We start from the raw sequence: 17,129 nt of genomic DNA, 5'->3' as shown, positions 1-17,129 counted from the left end.
TCCGCTGTTGTGTGCGCACAGATGTATTCATGCTTACGCTTGCGATTGCGTTCGCTTTCGCGTTCACATTAGAGTTCGCACTCGCGTTCACGTTCGCGTTAACGCTGGCGTTAACGTTCACGTGCGAGCATCAAACGTAATAATGCCTTGTAATGAAACAACGTGGTTTCTGTCGCTTCTGGACACGTTTCCGGCCAACGCGCCACAGTAGGTGTCGGTAAAACGTGGCTGAAACAACCGGATAGAGAAGAGACGGTGTCTAAGCAGTGTTGTACCGAGCCTAGGCTTGTCTAACCCCGATTTCCTACCACTGTATGTGTTGTGACGTCACCTGCGTTCAACACCCTCGCGTGGTCATCGATCTGCCATCACCCCTTACACCCTCGGACGATGAAGGTGTAACACGACCTACCGAGCATCTATTCCGTGCGCCGGAATGAATACGCTACCACTTTCTCTCTCTCTCTCTCTCTCTCTCTCTCTCTCTCTCTCTCTCTATCCGTTAAAAAATCTCTCTACCTGTTTCTCCGATTTCATATCCGCGCTATCCGAATCCGGATATATACCGCGTTATCCTTTCAAACGATACGCCACAGACATTCCCAAGTTATATAAGCTGTACAAGTGAAATACTGTCGCGTCGTTAAGCAGAAGTAGCTGTTCCGACCGATGGTATAGATGGAAGTTGGCTCGATACGACTGACGCGAAAAAAACTTTCAGCCTCGCGATCTAGACAATATCTCGATTTTCTTCGATGCTTTCCGAACAGGACTACTCCGACTTTCACGCTCAACTTTCTTCTTTCGTTTCTGTCTCAAAACTTGGTCGAACTCTGCTGGAACAATGCTACTCCAGCATCTTGCAAGAAGTTCTCTTCTTCGTTCACACGTGGCTGTGAATAGCGCGTATGAAAATTCAAATAAACACGTAGTCGTGCTATTTACATCGAATCGTTCTACGGATTGCTATACACGCACTTCTATCGTGCCAGTTGTTTCGCTTGATTCTCCGTTATTAATTTTCGAACGTCGGCGTTACATTTGCGATCAATTGACAGCGACGAGTCCGCCACGCGAGTCTCGTTCCTTCTAAGAAATAGCGGCAACTTTGGTACTACGGTTATTTCATCGACATGTAGAATCGTTGGAAATCCGCAAACAGTTAGCAACTGGTAGTCGAACGATATAACTGTTTCGTCGATGAGAAATATCGTCATGAACTCTTAAACAGAGCTATTTGTATCGAATCTTACCTCGAATACCAAAGTTTCTTAGAAATTAAATAATTTTCTTTTTGGAATTAGCGAAATTGTCAGAAAAATTCTTTTATTTCTAGACTCCGTCATTCGTATCGGACCTTATCGTTTTAGACAGAATCGTCTATAGAATCGATAGAAAGACGGTAATCGCTGATTATCACTTCTAATCAATCCTACGACACCTGATAGCCACATGACCTCGGGTCACTATCCATCGTTGGATATCTTGATCGCTCATTCGCGTAAGCACATTCTCTACCCTTCGCATCGTACGGGTTAAGTTCACGTCATGAATTATATCACAGCAAAGTAACGTCCAACTAATTTCCTTCCGACGAACATCTTAAAAACACTTCACCGCTGATAAATAACTTAAAAAAGACTTTGAAGAGCGAGCGAGAAAAAAGAGATACTAAAAGGAAGGAAGCGTTTTTAAAAGAGAAATAATAATGATCGCGATATAGTTTAATAATGGAACGTAGATTCGTAGTTTATTGATAAAGCTACAAATAATCTCCTTCGACTTCGATAAGAAAATTTGGCATCAAAGTTGCAAAGGTTAAACCACGATTCCCTCCCAAATAAACATCTTCTAAGCTAAGTACTTGCTAGGAAATTTAGTATCGTTCTTCGAGTTCTCGGCGGTCTCTCTGCCGCTCGCGTATGCAACTCTAGAACATAGCCAAGCTTACGCGAACATTTCGCAATACTAGCAGCAACTCTCCAATATCGCAGAAATTGAAATACGTGGTATGAAGAGTTTTTTTTTTTTTTTTACTGATTATGCTAATTAGATATCGTAGTTGGCGTTGTTTCCTTCGCGAAGCGATCAATTTTCCCTTGAATATTCGTTCCACTACTAAATAATTAAACAATTCCCGTGGATATTAGAGTAACCCAGAAACGATATCGCGTGATTAAATTTAAGAGATGAAAATAACCATATAAATGAATACTCTTGGCGAAAGGGATATAACGAAGTCATAATAAATTAAAGTATTAAGTGGTTGTTAATTGATTTCTCTGCCAATAGTTAGCCGTATCGCGTGTATCCTGGATGCACGTATACGCACGCGTTTTAATCCGGAAGACCGATAAAACGAAGACATTTATAAAATTCCTATCGCTGTCTATCTATCGCTTTCTACGACATAGTAATTGTCGTATTGGATAAAATTATGCCGCGAAAGAAGAATTATAAAAAGCACAGAACCATTCAACGATCAATCGCCGACTAGTAACTTTATCTTTACGTAGAAAGTCAACGACCGTGTTGCTTATGGGTAACCTACGCTTTTCTTTATTTCGCATTTCGTGCAAAGAATCAATGTGACTTCTCAGCGTCAAAAGCACGTGACTAAACACCTCGAGAGTAGAGGGAAAAATGGAACGATCGCTTAACCAGATCGAAGATTAGTTTTCAACAAGTGAAACGGCCGTAGGAAATTAGTTCGGAGGCAATTACTCCGTGCACGCGTAAATCCCTTCCGATATGATTAGTGGAACGGAATAGCGGCCATTTCAAGATGCAGTTGCCTCGGGCAGCATAGAGATACAAATCTTCCGACAAGCAATGCGACGCAGAATACACACAGCGCATATGACGCACACGTTACACGCGAGACACGCGCGACACAGTTTAGAACGCACTCTCGTCTCGCACACGTGTCTCGCTGCGTATATCGCGTGCGTCGGATAACTGAACGAGCAACGTAGCTGGAAAAGAGGAAAGTGTCGCTGTGATGAGAAAGTGGTAGGGAAAACTGGAAAGAAAAAGTAGGAATGGGACAAACGGCTCCAGAGGAGTTTAAAGAACCATTCAAGATTAAGAATCGACGGCAACTCGTTCGTAATCGCATCTGGGCTTTTGCGATCGATTTACGTCGAATTTCCAGCATGGTTATCCCGTGGGAAATCAGTTAGTTTCGTTCGTTTGAACGAAATTCGTGGTGATCGGAGGACGGTAAGGTGGTCTCTCGAATGGCTCGAATAATCGGTCACCGAACCGTTGAGGTCGATAGTCCATAGTCCATAGTCTATAGTCGACAGTCTACTAAACTTAGGGGGGAAAGTGCGCATTTCCAAACTTAACTCGAAAAAAATGTACGCAGCTCTCGTTTCCAAGCGCGTTCATTTTTTCTTATACGGTCGAAAGTCGTTAACTCGAACCTCTGTGGTTGGAAAATCTCTAAAAGACTGTAATTTCCTTCTGCAACTGCGTTGTTAACATTTCCACAAGGCGAGATATATATTTATATTGCCCCGAATTATTTGCCACGCGTTTATGTCCGCTCGAATTCACGAAGAGGCCTAATTTCTGCAAGTTAAAGTTCGATCACCGCTGTTAAAATTCCTAAAACTTTAAACACCAGACGTATGTGTCCACTGCTATTCGTAAGTACGCGATTACTGGTCCATTTCTACTAGCAGTACGTGAATATTCGATTAACGGTAAATTAATAGATATACATATATCGTATGAAATTTTAATTGTTTATTTAAAATCTCATCAATGGTATATAATATTAAAATGTTTAATTATGAATATTAAACGTTAGGATTGATCACGGTAATCCGGCTATTAATTTCAAGTTGCTTGGCAACCAAACGAATTAATAATAACGTGTTGAATGACTAAACAACTTCGTAATGTTTAATACTTGTTATTAATTTCCATTACGTATTAACCTTCCAAGAGTGTAACACATTTTTAATTGTTAATTATTTCTAATTCGAGACTACGTTACATTCTGTGAAAAATAAGAACGGCAATGTACTTGGTGCCTACGCTATACGATTCGTTAAATCTCTGTAGCCTGAACATTTTGACAAGACGAAACCGCCACGAGGCGAAAACTTTCCCTCGGTGAATACACGCAGCAACATCGCGATACGCGTGATGGCGAAATTATAAAAGTACGTGTCGAAGAGCTTTGTCCGAAATAGTCGCGGGCTTATTATAAAATTATACCGTAAAATACGTGATTATGCGTTCGTGCGGCTAAGCATGCCGAGCAATTACGATCACGAGCATTACGCGACTTTTTATCAGGGTTCGATCGGCGATCGAAAGAAAGGAAAACAAGCCACGATCTTTGCATAATTACACGTTTTCGAATTACGTTAAGGCAACGTACCGCCATTCAACTATTCTCGCAATTCTCGTGCCTGTGATAAGAAAAAGCAAAACTTCCTATCCAGTTAACACTCGATATAATCTGTGTCGTCTATCATTTATCATATACGGAAAGGGATAAATGTGGAGAAACGCGGTCGTAATTTATCAGTAGACCGCGGATTTCCATGCAAATTTATATCTCTGACAATATAATTAAAGAAGGTAGAACTCGGATAGAAAATCGTTTTACCCACCAGGTATTACAGAAAGCGCCATATTCTGTATATTTTATACATTCAAATTTCCTATAAACGCATAAAAATTCGCGATTTTATCAACGACCACCTATTCCCTTTACAGGTGTCAACAAACAACGTGCTTTTTTCCACAAAAATACAAATTTAGTTTTCGCAAACCGCCTGACAAATATTATATCCACATTCTCTCGCGCCAACTCGTAAAGACTGGGCTACCTTCGATTCTCCTCGTACACACACACACACACACACACACGAGTGTAGCATGTTACGCGTGGGCCAATAAAATACCGAAATGAAGTTTTACAAACGCGTACAATAATTGCACGCGAATCGATATACCGTGCTGCCACGAATTATATTGTAATTATTTAAATTAGTTAATTATTTAAATTGTACGTAAAAGCTGGCATAAAAGAGTATAGGAATAAATTATGTATGGCGAATTGAAACGATAGAACGAGTTATACCGTGTGTAGTAAAGTGTTACGTAGAATCGCTAATTGATACAGCAAAGGGTTCGTATTCCGCACGCACCAAGCAGTTGCTTCGGTTTCTTCAAATCGTTTTGCCTCGCCTTTTCAAGAATTCAACGTCGTAAGATCAGAGATTTCAGAATATGTAACGAATAGCTTTAACAAGCGTTTAAAGCTTTTACAGAAGACGAACGAAGCATCTCGCGCAATATGTTTCGAAACGAAATAACGTAAATAATAAATTAGCTACGACCATTTCCCCTCGCGAGCAGACAAATATTTGTTTAAACATACCGCCAATGAATATACAGTTGTAAATTGTTACGACGAGGCCCTACGTTCTACCTGTTATTCTCGCGTGTATGCGTGTCCTCGTAATGCATACGCGAATGTATTCGTAATGCGATGAATTCTTCAACGAAACTACGCGTCTATAAAAATACGCTTGCGTACTGTAGGATAATTCGTTTTCGCGATCGAATCGCGTACAAGATTTTCGCAGAGCGGTGCATGAAAGTACGATTTAATGGATAACGAACAATACGATTCTTTCAAAACATGATTTACGTAGGACACACTAGGAACAAGCATCTAAAAGCTTTCCTTGCATTGCCGGTGCTCGTGCAAAAGTTTGTAAAGTAATCAGAAACATGGAAAGAGACTGCTACACCACCCACCCCCCACACACACACACATTCCTACAAGTTTTAAACTCCACCCCCGCCCCCCAACTTCGCTACTCTTTCGTTATGCCGTCGTCTACGAACGACGAGAACGAAAACACATCTTCAGACTAAAGTTTTTCGGATTATATTTGACGTGCGCGCGAATTATTAATGCAAACTGTACGGCCGAAAGATGCTTTCGATTTATTCTACGCTCTGGCGTAGGAATAATGTGAATTTTAACACGCACGCTGTCTCGAGAAAAGTGTTTCCATATTTTTCATAGAAAGATTTTACGAGTAAATAGAAAAATTGTAAAAATTCGTTCGCACTGTAACGAAAGGCTATTCATTTGGTTCGCCACTGTGTTTCTCGAGCAATATTTCGCGGTTCGTTCGCAAATAAAGTACAACGATTAATTTTCATTTCAGGTAATTATTTGAATTTTTTACGCATTATATCGCTCCAAGTATAAAATGGTCAATGGTAATTTTATCTTCGACGAGTGGTGCACCTACGCGCCATGAAAACGGCAGTGCTGTTTAAATAATCCGCTGTAGAAAAAAATGAACTTTGTAGCAAGTTGTCGAGTTAGTGTCTCAAAATTGTCGACGCTAATTAAGTGAGCTATGCGAGGCTGAAATCGAAGCAGCAAGTCAGCAAACTTCGTTCGAGAGTTCGTTATACAAGTTATGTGCTTTCGTACAGCAGCGGATAACCAAACTCACGTAACGACTCTTAACGCGATGGTCTCCATACACTGAATGCAAAGTTCTTGCCTTGAGAAATACATATTCCGAGATGCTCACAATTTGTTGCACGAAGCATCAGACACGCGTGACAAACTTAGCCTCGCCGCGGCTTTCGTTCCAATTTCCTGTCCCGCTTTCAGTTTTCTCCGAGCTAGCAAATTATGCTTGGCTACTAGTTAGAAATATAGTCGACGCCCCCGACTTTGCGTGTCGCAAGAAAATCGAATCTTTATTTTATTTTATATTTTATAACGCAAGACACGTACGAGCCTGTCAAAAGTGAAATCGACCAACTTTGGTTATATTGTCTCTTCAAATTCTCAATTTACGCAATTAGTATCTAACATTTCGAGGAACGAAAGGATTTTATTTTTAATTTAAAAGCCATGAATTTATTTATTACGAAGAAACGGATCAATTAACTGCGAATGACACGATTTTCGAAAATAATCCCGGCTATTGTTAATTTTTTCTGTATTGTTGTTTACCGAGGTGATTAGCATGGCTTCTCAGCGACTCGTATGATGCGGATAAAATAAAATAAATGGGAAAGAAAAGCATTGAAAAGCGTTTTTCCAATTTCTAGCGGAGTACGTATCAGAAATAATTTCTCTATATATTTCATGTATCATTTATTAAAATAAATAAATTAAAAAAAAAAGATCTTGGTACTTAGTAATAAATCTACTACTTATAGAATACGTAAAAATTCATGTAATTAAGAAATAAATCGTCCCTGTGAATTTCGCAATAGGTATCGACAAAAGATCAAAGAAAAAAGGAAAAAGCGCGACCACGGAAATTCAAAAATTAATTTTACAAATTACGTGGTCTTTCCATTTAAAGTAATAACACAGATGCTATAGCCACCTAGCGGTGGTAGGATAATACTAATCGTCGGATATTAAAGATACGAAAATGACGATTCTCCGAAATTTACACGGCACTTTTCGACTATTAAAGTTTGAAATAAAATATTTAAGAGTAACTTTACCTTTGGTTTCTTGCCGATAGTTTGCTTAACTTAGCCAATTACGTGGCATGGTAAAAAAGCGTTCGATTTTGACATGGTGGCGGCATCACACGGTGAATCGTGGAATCGAATCTTGCCGATGAAATGCGAGATGCCGCCATCGTGTCAAAATCGAACGCTTTTTGACAGGGTAGGTAATTAACAAAAATAAATATTTCAAAACAGCGTCAATATAACAACGATAATTCGACGATATTTCAACGTAATGATCAAACTTTTTCGACTTTTAAATGAAATTCCCAAATTAACCCCTTGTCATACCATTTAAGTCGGAAGGGAAAGGAACCGAAGAGACAGAGTGTCGGAATTTGAAATATGAAACCGCGCGCCTGTGTTTAGAAAAAAGAACCGTACTCGGCTCGAGATTAAGACCACGAGTGAAACTCGAGATATTCAGGTTTGGCTCAAAATTTTCATCGCGACTCAGATTCGTAAAACTATGGCAAGGGATTAAAAGCTAAACAGTTAGAAATAGTTTACAATTGGTCTTGTTTCGATATTTTACCTAATTTTTTTACGAATTGTTTGAATTTTTCGATTTTGATATGGTGACGGCATCTTGCGGCGAGTCAATGCTTGAACGTGAATAAAAGAATCACGTTTTACTGATTCACCGCGAGATGCCGCTACCATGTCAAAATCGAGCAATTCAAACAATTCGTAACTAACAAAATTAGGTAAAGTATCGAAGCAAGACAATTGTAAACTATTTCCAACTGTTTGGTTCTTAATTTGAGAATTTCATTTAAAAGTCGAATAATTTTTATCTTCGTATTATGACTGTAGATCATTAAATAGCACTCTATTGCTAAGGGGTCTTCTATGTACAACAGAAAAATATGTACCACCTGTTCTTTCTTAAACAGTGATAATTAAGTGAAATTTTGCTAAGAAGAATGGAAATGTAAAAAGAAATATGTCCAAAGAAATCTAGCTATATCGTTGGTATGGGCACGAATGTGACGAAAAAATGGGAATGAAATACATTTACATTATGAATTATAATGTGCATAATATTTGCACAGAAAACATATTTACATTCTTGGCCTTCGAAGCACCACTGGATTCGTTCCAGAGAAGAAGAAAAAGTGGAGGGTGAAAAGAACATTTAACGAAACATGTGAAATATCGTAATTTGTTTTTAAAAACATGCTGTTGATTGTTTTAAAAGTTTAAAATAACGAGTAATAAAATTCTATTCAAATTTGTAATTTTAATATTAATAAGCATTGAAATTCTTATACAATCTAATTATTATAAAAATTGGAAACTCAAAATGAAAATTTTAAATATAGTAATTGAATTTTCAGCGATTTGCGAACCATGTTAAACGTATTCATCGTATCTTAATAGAAAAGAAATTGTTCAATATACAAAAATATCTATATTCTTGAGATTCAGGAGAGGCCTTATCCTATACTATACTACCAAAAGTTATAAATGCTAAAAAATGTTATAAAAGAAGATGTATAAAACAATAAAACAAGAGACTATTAACGCGTCCGTTTAAATTAAGTTTAATAATCTATGATGCTCCAAAGAATATTGAAAATATGTAACGTGCAAACATTGATTATATCGACCGCACTTCGCCTGATCACATAAAAATAAAATACTCTTTTCCATATCTTCCTCTTTTTCTACAGATAGTTTTTTTTTTTTTATAAAGATACCCTATTTTCAAAACTACGAATTCATTATTACTTATTTACTATACATAAGGAAATATTATGTTTAGAGTATAAAAAAATACATAGTTAATATATTTGAAATATTATTATGCATTATGGAATATATTTTATTATTGTCAATTATTTTTATGTATACTACATAATTAAATTGATGTATAAAAATGATCTTAAACCGAATATCTAGTATTAAGGTTTCAAATATGTCAATACATCATGGCGTGCATTTTTGTCCGTTAAATAAAACTGCGCAACAAGTAAAAATCGCAATGCGCAGATATATTCAAACTTGTATATGTTTTTTCTTACCCCTTCGCTCCTGTAGCGTCGTTTCTCGAACGTTCTTCTTCTTAAATTTCGTGACATCCTTCTAATGCCTCGAACTTTCCCTCGTAATTTAATCTGCACAAGAAACAAGCGGTACATTAAAATAAATGTATAAAAAGAACAAATTGTAATTAATTATAAAAATGGAACAATGATCCAAATCGTATTGCGTTTTGAATGCTCGTTATAAAAGCTACCGGCAAATGTAACAACCAGAAGGATAATCAAGAAGAAAAAGATAATCAAATAATAGATTATAATAAATTACGAATTAAAACGTACGTAAATTAAGCGTAGTTAACAGCAGCAAAGAATAATTACGAAACTGCTACGTATTAAAGAAATAGACACGTATCGCGGAATGACAACAACACCACTAAACGCTTCGAGTTTGACATTACAATGACTCCCCGCGCCGAGATCTGTCGAACGAATTTCGGTTAACGAGGAGTGGGGGGTTCTTCTAGCAAATCGAGCGTGTCACGTGTCCAAATAAGAATCGTCAATCGTATCCGGAAAGGATATGTTGTCAGTAGTGAATATGTTATGCTTCAAGTAATACGTTAAATCGAAATACGGAGATGTGCGTGGAAAGTTACATGCGTGAACTAACATAATTTTGAATTTATGGAATTGAAACATGAACACCTACGCTAGGTAATTTAGTATGCGTTTATATTATTAGAAATACAATTTCTTTTACAACATTTCACAAACTATCTGTCAACTATACATAAAATACTTTTGTGGATATGGAGAAATGTATATTTTCATATAGATGCTTAAAATTCTGAAAACAAAATGAACTAAATTTAGTTAATGAGCTTATATGTATTAGTAAGTAAGTATTATTGTAAGAATCAACTTGATATTCATTAAGATTTCCTTTTTGAGTCATACACATAACGATACATACATATATTACTCTTACAAAGAAAATAAAAAATTGTCTTATTTCAAATTCATTAACATCAACAAATTGATTAGAAGTATACAAGAATATTGTTTATTATTTATTTTAATATAATTATCAGTATGTATATACATATATATATATATACTGATATTTTCCCTGTCCTTTTTCCTCATTATTCCATGTATGGCCCTTGTAAAATCTATGAATTTTAGTCATGAATTAAGACAAACGTATTGAAAGTTTTTGTATAGAATAAGAATAAATGCATATAATAAATAAGAAAAACAAAAGTATATGCATATGATATATGTGCATTCGACAAAGAAGGCAATGGAAATTCTTTCTCGATACATACATATGTAGGTCTATATACCAAATGATTTTTAATAAAACTGTCAAAATAAAAATAGACAGAAATTTATGATTAATGGGTAAAGCTATATGTTGTTATATGTAGAAAAGTGCAATTGTATCATCAAATAATGTTTAGAGCAATATTTCTCTGATAGTTTTGTCATTCCATTACAAGACGTTAACAATATATGTTAGGAAGGCAAATTTATGTGATTAGTTTTAAATTAATAGTCCTTCACATATACTTGTGTCGATTCTAATTCATATCCTGGGTAGCTTCTAGCATTCTAAATAATTTTTGTATTGTCTCGTTCAGATCTTAATACGTTGGCAGGTGCATGGTAATTTACACGTAGTACTTCAGAACAATTATATAAATAATAGTTCAGAGATCATTATAAATATGTCATGGTAACATTGTGATGTGTCATTTTAATACTATTTAGAAAAACAATGTAATTTGCATTAAGTTGGATATCAAAATATAATAAATATTTATAGATATTAACCCTTTTTACACTGATAATGTTATCTGGTTGTATTAAATACTATACATATTATTTTTTCATGACTCCACTTATAATTAGTTATTCGTTAGATTATATACCTAACTACAAGACTAATATCTTTTAAACAGAAATTTTTATTTTCCTATAGCCATAACTTTTTCTTTCAATAATTTTAACTTCTTTTTTTGTGACAATTTTCCTAATAATAAATAGAAACGATGGAAGAAAAAGTGATATGTGGCACGTGAATGGATGGTTAGACGGTTTCATAAAATCCCGCGGAATATAAGCTAGTGGGAAGCAAAGCAATATGGCCGCCCAGTACTAAAGCGCTATGGCGACTTTCTTGCCAGTTTCCTAATTATTGCCTTTTTTATATGTTTTACACGAATTTTTTAAGTCAGTGTGTAGTAAATAGGTACAGTGTACGTTAGTTTACAATGTGAGGGTGGAAATTAGTTAATATCCATTTGGTCAACGTATATTCAAAACCAGTGGTGAGTGTTTTGCTATTCTGTACATAATCGTTGTTCTGCCTTTCCATGGTCGCTCTCTAAACAAGAGGGGTAATCATTTTGTTTACATCGTGTATCGAATTGTTTCCGCGAATCGTTATTAAATTGTGATACTTCACCACATATGATTATAGTTGAGGTATAATAATACGAATTACATAAAACGTGTGTAAGCAAGCATGCATCGCATGACAGTTAAGCGCGTCAGAACATATAACCTCTTGTATCTTACAATGCTTCCATTTGTATCGTCGCAATTATTTGTCGTTTATTTCTGCGTTATCATTTTTCTTAACACGTCTTGTAAGCATCTTTCTGTATTATATTGTATTTGTTATTTATCATTCAGAAATGATACTTCGTGTCTAGAGAACGTTCTGTTTTTCTTCGTCCTACGAATGCTCTGAAAGAAAAGTATCGATTTTGTAATGTTCCTAAATAGTCGTCTTTAGTACTAAATGTATTAATAATTACGATGTATTTAGTCAATGTTATAACATTAATAAGTAGGGCTCGTATTAGTAGATTTCCATTTCACGTTGTTCATTTTATTATTTCGCGTAACATTCATTTTCCTTTGACAACTATATATTCGAATCGTAAACGCAAAGTTAAATCTTTTTTGCTTTTTATATTTGCTTATGTATTCACCTTTAAACATTTTTATATACTATACGTTATATAATATATCGTTTTGCGTCGTGTTTATACGAATAGGAAATGAAAAACATCGGAAATAGAATTGATTTTTCTAGATGTACGATAGTTTAAGTTTTTCAAATCTTAGTAATTGTTCTTACTAAATTAATTATTTTCGTTTATTTTCAGAGTAAGGGGAAATAGGACCAGTATTGAGAAAGTACACAGGTGCGTATCAACAGAGCCATCCCAGGAGAGAATGCTCCAAAACATTCAAACTGCAAATAAATGTATGATTAGTTTCTTTTTTTTCATCATCCATTTAATACTCGCATATTCGGTAACATGCACTTTTATGAAACGCGAACGCATTAGTTTTGTAAAAAAATACACGCAAGTATCGCGCGTATTGTTCTAATTTTTCGTCGAGAGATTTCTGATAAATCGACCATATAAATATTCCTATAAATCAAACTATCGGATAAGGATTATTTTGCAAATGAAATATTACGCCATAAGATTTATAAATTTACTTAGATCGAGCAGTGCCATAAATCGTTATTAATTGGTGTTATTGATAAATTTTATTGTTGATATAAAATATTTTAATTGTACGATAAAGTATCAATAGTTTATTCTATTCGTGCAACTGATTAATCTCAATTATACGTTTGTTCGACGTTTCTGTGTACGTTACTGGATAATACGATAATTTTTATTACCACTAAAGTTTCATACGACTAATACCACACCGTAAAATCTCGACAATTAAAAGTTGTTTCTTTCTTATATAAAATAAAATCATTGTGTCATCATTGTAGGATACCTTATCGTAATTTATCAGTACTTTTGGATTCTTAAAGCATCGAGATTTTACAAAACAAATCTTTTATTTCTTCTTACGTGTTAATTCTTATTTCTATTTTACTAACCGTATGTTTGTACTTTCTTTTTTGCGCTTAATTTATACATAATTAAAAAGGCAGCTTTTAAGTATATTAATTTAATAATTCGATTAGAGCGTGTACTATACTTACAAACTATTGGCCTTTTTTTTTGTATCTTCATATTGAAACCGTTAATTTTTCACTTGTTTGAATACATTTTTATACTCGTTTGTTTTTGTATTTAATTTCCTGCATCAACTGCAATTCAGTGTTCATTTACCAATCATAAACATATCTTAAAGTTATTTCTAAGTATGTATTCCTTTCTTCGTACCTCTATTTGTACAAATTGTGATCCCTTCGTTCTCGAGCTATGCGATCTCCTTATACATATCAATTTAATCGAATACACTTTTGCTTTGGGCTCCCATAACTAAATAACTAATTGTTATTCACAATACAGCAGTCCGATGGTATTTTCTATTAGCCTGGTATAAGGAAAATATTAGAAAACAATATTTTACGAAAGGAACGTAAGTAATGTACTTGGTTCGAGTTTCAGCAGATGAGAGATAAATCTAAAAAAAATGAAGAAGTAGTATTTTAAGTTTCAGTATATTTAGAAATATGATAAAATATGAAATTGAAATATATTTCTTCGTTTTCTGACGATTGTTTTATTACCGCTTTATTATTATATATGGTAAAATGCAAGAAACGAAGGTAAGTCTGTACCGACCTCTCACCGCTTGCGTTACCGGCGAGAGATTCCATTACCGACCGTGTAATAACCCGTTGCGGGTGCTGATCAAATGCTGTTTTATCAACTGCAAATTTACCTTTAATAGAAAATTTGCTGTTTAATCTTCGGTTGAACAATACGATATGAATATTTTCCAACGCTAGTTATACAGTGTATTTTTATATCTTTTGTTGTACTTAATGTCCTCATTTTTGGATGAGATTAGGGCACATAACCATAGTATAGAATATTAGTTTAAGAAGGAAGAAATTTAATAATTAGAACCATAAAATATAAGCAAGAAGTACCGTATGGAATGATTGAAAATGGCAACGAATTAAGACCATTATTTTGACAATCGATTACAGTTTTTAGTTGTATATGGAGTTTAAATAAAGTCAACGCATGTACGGTTTCTAAGTAAAGGAATTGGTATTTCTCTTCATAGAAGCAGAGTAAAGTGGAAGATTCGGAATAAAAATTAAGCATTGTAACTCGAGCTCGAATCACGTCGACTTATAACAGCATACTTCTGATCGCACATACTCTCACATTATTTCTAGTAGCTTAATGCCTCGTTTGAATAAAATTTATAAATTTTGAGCGAATTATCCATTATATGATTTTATCGTTTCTTTCCATTTTATATTTCTTACGTGTTATTCTTGAATCGAGGATAACAGTTCTGTCAGTTTGTTCCATTTACGTGTTTGCTTTTGCGCGAAAGTTATATAAACCGTTATGAGTTTCATCAACGATATAAAAAGTTTTGCAAAAATTTGTGGTTTCCAGTGTTACGTTTCATCACACAGATATAAAATCAATACATCGTTTTTATTTAAACGAAGAATATCTTTTGCAAATGTTGCAAATGTTCTTAATAGAAAAGTACTCGTTTTATTCTTGCAAGTTTATGTTCTTTTTGCTGTTGGAATTCAACTGTGATGTAGTAACGTTGTAGCAGTAGAGTAGAACAAAATAAGAACAGTACAGAATGGAAAGTAACTGACCGCACACAAGCGAGCTTTTTTATTATCTCTTCCTTTTTTGTAGAGACCCCATTCGTTCATTAGACTCGAGCCGCTCCACGTTCACTGACCTAAGCTACACACTTCTAGCTTCCTCCAAGTACCTTCTGTAGTCTTTAGTGTGTCGTTTGTTTCTTGTATAATGATATTTAATATCTCATAATGAATCACGTTGCATTTTATTTCACGAAGTGTTTTCTGTTTTCAGTGTTCTTTCCTCCTTTTCTTTATAAACTGTAAGCGAATTAAAACCATCGTGTAAAGAGAGTTAAACGAAAAACTTTGAAACTTAGGGCAAATTATAAAAGTCAATACACGATTATGAAAATAACGCCGTTTTACGCGACTTTTGGCTTACCGAAAAATAGAAGAGAATTTGTTACTTGCGATAAGGTTCGCTAAGTAAGTAACAATGGAGGGTGGAAATGCACGAAGGAAAATATGCATAGAATGATCCAAAGATTGGCGAGAGTGTAGAAATAGGAGCGTATAGGTTGTAGTGATTTAATGATTTTAATGACTCTGCGATTACGTCGGCAACAGTCACGGCGGGTTAACAGGCGATAAATAAAATGTAGACACGAGTAGTGGCAACATGCGACGGTATGTTTCCTTCTGCTATAATTTATTTCAATTTTCCTTTTCTTCTTTTTCTATCAGCCGTCAGAATGCTGTACCTTTATGTTCAAACGATTATGGTCCTTCTTTTTACGGTATTTAACCGTGTATCTTTTATATCGTAGATAGTATAAGTATATATAGCACGTAATAATCAAATAAACGTGCGTGAAAGGTGGAAATTTATAGTAGGAGAATTGGGATAGGAAATGAAAAGAGCGCGTTTGTGCTCTTAGATTCTTTAGGAAAACGTTAGAAGATTCGAAGCACATATAGTCGCGAATTGCGGTAAAACCTGAACCGAGACATCGTGTAACTAGTGCCCGAGGCTGATGCTTCAGTACTGGCTGGGGGTCTCTTGGTTTGTCAAGTAATCCCACTCTTACCTTTTCTAGCCCCATCGTTTTCACCCGCTTTTGCCTCTCATCTTTCTTTCTTTTAAGAGCTTCCCGAGTCTCTGATATTTCTTGTTTTACTCTCATTACCTTTTTCTTCGTCGCCCATCGTAACTCTTTGTTACTGATTTGCGTGCTAATTAATTAAGAACTCTTCCAAGAAAGAGTGATTTCGAGGTGGCAAGAGAAAATATTCCTTCAAAGTTTGTTCATTTTTCACGATTTTCGACGGCGTAACGTGTCCCTAGATCGCGTCTATGTGCTTTTAAATATTAGAACGTTCTTCCTTTTTCTTCATTTATCTTTCCAATTACTTTTCTTCTTACTTATTTTATCATATTCTTTCCTTACTACGATTAATCATTTAATAGCAAAAAAAAAAAAAGGAATATACCGATATGCGGTGACATTGTGACTAAAAGTTTTTGAATGTTTTATTATTGCGTAAACTTAACACGAGGTGGTACGTTCGTATCGGATATCTAATAGAATAATGGATGGAAGAGAAACAGGCGAATTTAGAGCGATACGTAAAGAGAATTTCGTAAAGGAATATATTGGTAAACGAATGTATGTATAATAGAAGATTCGACGATCAAGTTGTTACAACGTAACATTTTTGGAATTATTCCGCGCAAGTAACGGTGTACAAAAATCATGGTCAAAAACAGTGGCGCCAATGTACGTGCTTTATCGTATTGTAGCGTGCGAAATATATCTAGTTTACGTGAAACGTTGTACAGTGATATTCGCGATACAAGGTAAACTACACGTACTACTAATGGCTACTAACATATCACGCGTTATACTTCCCTCGAATTGTATTTTAATATAGGCTGAAAATCGTCAAATTCGTTGAAAGTATGAATTTAATAATATTTAGATGTATCGCGGTGAGATGCTCGAACGCGATCGTTATTCCGTGTTTTAGATAAAGCATAAAATATGAAT

At 35.1% G+C, this 17,129-nt stretch overlaps 3 protein-coding genes across 19 annotated transcripts in view; 1 reads left to right on the top strand and 2 right to left on the bottom strand.

The window, feature by feature from the left end:
- The window catches only part of LOC139992672 (cell adhesion molecule 2-like), a 149,794-nt gene extending 139,822 nt beyond the window's left edge, over window positions 1-9,972 (bottom strand). For 2 of the 4 annotated variants that reach the window (XM_072013774.1, XM_072013773.1), the window contains exons 1-2: window positions 9,858-9,968; window positions 9,558-9,650 (exon numbers count right to left, since the gene is read on the bottom strand). The gene's annotated coding sequence lies outside the window, so the exon portion shown is untranslated. Of the gene's footprint in view, window positions 1-9,557; window positions 9,651-9,857 lie in introns of all 4 variants that reach the window. The other 2 variants (XM_072013782.1, XM_072013781.1) reach the window with 2 other exon arrangements.
- The window catches only part of Lar (tyrosine-protein phosphatase Lar), a 281,226-nt gene that overhangs the window by 58,454 nt on the left and 205,643 nt on the right, over window positions 1-17,129 (top strand). For 4 of the 14 annotated variants that reach the window (XM_072013706.1, XM_072013705.1, XM_072013713.1 and 1 more), the window contains exons 1-2: window positions 11,650-11,851; window positions 12,698-12,736. The gene's annotated coding sequence lies outside the window, so the exon portion shown is untranslated. Of the gene's footprint in view, window positions 1-10,085; window positions 10,233-11,648; window positions 11,852-12,697; window positions 12,799-17,129 lie in introns of those variants that run through there. The other 10 variants (XM_072013709.1, XM_072013701.1, XM_072013711.1 and 7 more) reach the window with 6 other exon arrangements.
- Meng (serine/threonine-protein kinase meng-po) overlaps window positions 1-17,129 on the bottom strand; it is a 215,426-nt gene that overhangs the window by 194,541 nt on the left and 3,756 nt on the right. The gene's annotated exons all lie outside the window — the stretch shown is intronic.

The sequence above is a fragment of the Bombus fervidus genome, chromosome 12 (genome assembly GCF_041682495.2).
Source record: "Bombus fervidus isolate BK054 chromosome 12, iyBomFerv1, whole genome shotgun sequence".
Classification (NCBI taxonomy): domain Eukaryota; kingdom Metazoa; phylum Arthropoda; class Insecta; order Hymenoptera; family Apidae; genus Bombus; species Bombus fervidus.
Note: the sequence above shows the minus strand (reverse complement) of the source record. Positions and strands in the feature narration are given on the sequence as shown.